This window comes from Calidris pugnax, unplaced genomic scaffold, assembly GCF_001431845.1.
Source record: "Calidris pugnax isolate Ruff unplaced genomic scaffold, ASM143184v1 scaffold54, whole genome shotgun sequence".
Taxonomy (NCBI): Eukaryota; Metazoa; Chordata; class Aves; order Charadriiformes; family Scolopacidae; genus Calidris; species Calidris pugnax.
In genome coordinates, this window is record NW_015090864.1 from 5,934,350 (window position 1) to 5,938,108 (window position 3,759).

Sequence of the window (3,759 nt, forward strand, 5' to 3'; positions counted from 1 at the left end):
TCCACCCTCCTGCCCCACATCTCCCCCGCCCCCCAACCTGGTAGGTGAGCTCCTTGCCCCTCCTCTCGGCCTTGCGGAGGCCCTTGACGCTCTCGGCGTGTCTCTTCTGCTCGGCCTCCAGCTCGGCCTCCAACTCTTTGACCCTGGTCTCCAACTTCTGGAGCTGCTTCTTCCCCCCCTTGAGGGCCAACTGCTCGGCCTCGTCCAACCGCAGCTGAAGGTCCTTCACCGTCTGCTCCATGTTCTTCTTCATCCTCTCCAGGTGGGCGCTGGTGTCCTGCTCCTTCTTCAGCTCCTCCGCCATCATGGCCGCCTGGAGAAGCAAGAAGCACCACCACCAGAAGTTCCATCTTCTCCATCCAAGAAGGTTCTCCAAGATGGTGGTCTTCCATCCCACCCAAACTCACGTCGGTGATGGCCTTCTTGGCCTTCTCCTCGGCGTTGCGACACTCCTGGATGGCCTCCTCCACCTCCGTCTGCAGCTGGGAGAGGTCGCTCTCCATCTTCTTCTTCTGGTTGATGAGGCTGGTGTTCTGGAGGGGGGGGGGGGGGGGGGGGGAAACTCGCTGCGTCATGGCTTTCCCCCCCCACCGCCCTCCCCGCACGCCGATTGGGCGGCGGCGCGGCGAGGGAGGGCGGCGATTGGCCCGAATGAGCAAGCGGCTGCGGTAACGGACGGCGCTCGAAGGAAGGGGCGGGGCCGGCCGAGCAAGGGCGAGCGGGGACGCGGATTGGGCGGAGGGTGGCCGCTCGCGCGCGCGCGCGCGGTGGGGGCGGTTGGTGCTGCCCAACGGTCGCCGCGCGCCTGAGGGGAGCCTGGGCTGGCCCGCGGGGCGCCTCGCCGGGATAAGCCGCTCCGCCACGGGCCCGGGAGACGGATCCGGCGCTGCCCCTTGTGCAGGGAGCGTCACTCTCGGTGAGGCGGAGCGCTGCAGGCGGTTGGCGGCGGGGAGCTGGCGGGCCCCGGGAAGCGTTAACTAGTCGGTAGAGCCGGAGGTTCCAAGGGCAGCGCTTGCCGGGCCGGTTGTCCCGAAAAGTGTGGCTCCGCCGGGCCGCGGCGCTTATTGATAAGCCCTCTCGGTGCCTCTCCGGAGCGTTCCCTGTGCACGCTGAGAGATGTGGTCGCGCTGGGGAAACGCTGGGGCTGAACCTCCGTGAGGTGCCGGGAAGGGAAGGGAGAGGGGTGGAGGAGCCGTGTCGGCGATGGGATCCGTGAGCTTCACACTCCGGATAAAGTGAGGGCTAAGGGTGACTTCAGCACCTACTGGGTGCAGAGTGTAAGGGAGGGAGGCAAGAAGAACAGGAAACTTGCCTTTTTCTGCATTTACTGCTACTTACCTTGCACACGTTTTTGGTAACATTTACCCGTTCCACATTTTATTGAAAGATGAACATTATTTAGAAGTAAAAATCATGTTTTCTATGTGTATCTTGTCTTTTTTGGGGGTGCACTCATATCTAACATGCAGTTATGCTAGGGTACAATTGACTGTTACAGCTATACCAACCTAAGAGTTTTATGATGTTAAGGGAAGTGAGTTTTCTTCCCCTCCCCGATCTTAACCATTCATTCCCATCTATGAGCATTCATCTAACCTGGTAAGAGGGCAGGGAACTAAAGCAAAAGAAAGCTATTTATACACCAAAACTGACTTGCTTCTGAAGACGAGGACAAGCTTTAAGCCGACATCTGCATTGTTTGGCATAACCTGGTTGCACCCTTCATTTTCTGGATGGTAGGATCTTGAAGGCTAAGCACTGGTAACCGTGAAACAGCAGGTGCATGCCCTTAGTGAATTAATACGTAGTGAAAAGACAGTTATTTCCTGAGAAAATGGGGCGTTTGTGTACTTTGTCAGTGATGGCTGTGGCCGATGTCATTTGCATGTGCCTTCTCCATGTCCAGCCTCTCTCTTTTCAACTCACTACGGTACAGATTCCCACTTTGTCACAGCTCTGGAGTGCCACACTGCAGGGATTGGTGTGGTCCTACAACACGGATGGATTGGGGGGGGGGCTGCAGGGAAGAGTAGCATGTGGAAATCCTGCCTTTGTGAACAGTGATGTTGCTCAAAGCTCTTTAAGAGGTGTGGAGGGACCATCCTGCCTGATGTACATCGCAGTACTCCTTTTTGCCTTGCGTGTTTTAAAAGACGTGTCTTTTTAAAAGACAGGATTGCACTAGGCGTAATCCTGCAGGACCATCCCTTGAGCAGCTCTGCAGCTGTGCTGTCATCTTTGCATCTGCTCCCTCTGGAACCATGCCATGGTCCAAAATTTGGGCCATTTACCGAGCCAGAGGACTGAACTAAGATAGGAGTTACCTGCCAATGACATAGATGGATTTTGAAACACAGGTGAGGTTTGCAGTAGTTACACTTCCAACTTCCATATCCTTACAGTTTTTATTACTTGCCTGTCATATTTAGGCACTGTGCTTTTCACTTTGCTGAAACCTAATCTGCATTTTCAGAAGATATATTCATACCCTTCCATGTGCTCAGAATGGTGAGCATCAGTATCTTGTCATTTCTGAGAGTTTCTGTGTTGCTCCCTCCTTGACTCTCCACTTCTCTTGAGTGGGTCTTCTCCGTTACTATCTTTTTCTTATTCCACTCACCTTTTGCACCCTTGTCTATTTCTCTTGTTTCTTTTAATTTGCATTTGTTCGCTCTCTACTCGTTTGGGAGAGCTCCCTACCGCAGGGTTTCTGGCCCCCCTTTTAGCTGCTTTATTGACTGCCTCATTGCAGTGGAGTTGTCCCACCTCACGACACCCTCTGCACTTGCTGAGCCTGCGTTGCAGCAGGAACCCAGAACTCATCCCTCCTGGGCATGGGTGGTTTTAAACTTGTAGAAAAACATATGACTTCCTTTTCTTCCACTGGTTCTTTGGGAAGAATTGGCTAACAATCCTTATTCCAGCAGGATCACCGAAGTGCTTCCTTCTGTTTTGTCTGGGACACTCAAAATACAGGCAAATAGAGCGCTTTCAGGGAACTGTCACATTTCTGCACGCCCCAGGACTTGGTGATGGCACCGGGTGGCCTTTGGGTGCACTCTGGGACACCGCTACTCAAGTGGTGGCAGCTTAAGCAGAGAGGAACTATCTGGATGGCTAGTTACATTAATATTATTGTAAATGAGTTAACAGCAGGCGTGATCAATGAATGCAACACAGGAGGTATGGCCTTGGTTCTGAAAAAAGAGAAAATACCAAAGGGAGAACATTTTCATAATGATCATATTTTCCAATATTCAGTTAGAAACACTGGCAGGATGTTAGCAGAGAAGTAATTAAGGAACTAATTCAAGTTCACAGGGCTATTGCAGGCCTGTACCAGCACGGGCAGGTGCTGGGGCACAGCTGGCAGGGGCACAGCTGGCAGGGACGCGCTCTGTAGATATTTTTTTCCTAAAGGAAGGAGTTTGATGCTGGAGTACAGGTCACCTCCTGCTCCATCCCCTGGAGTGGGAACAGGTCTGACTGCAATCATCCTGAAACACACGGCGACTCAGCGACTTTCAAAACCACATTGAAATTAACACCTGAAGTTAAGAATAAAGAACAGCGTCTGCAGAACACTCTTTTTGCATAAAAGCATTATGTGGGTACAAGGGTAGTATTAAATTATTCGGAATGACATTTTCCTCTGGAAATTACCCCTAATAGGTGTTCAACATGGAAGTGGAAGGGGTGAAAGTTCACAGAAACCTCTGAAGTAAACTGGTTGCTTCTAAGTAGCGGGAAGGGAGATGG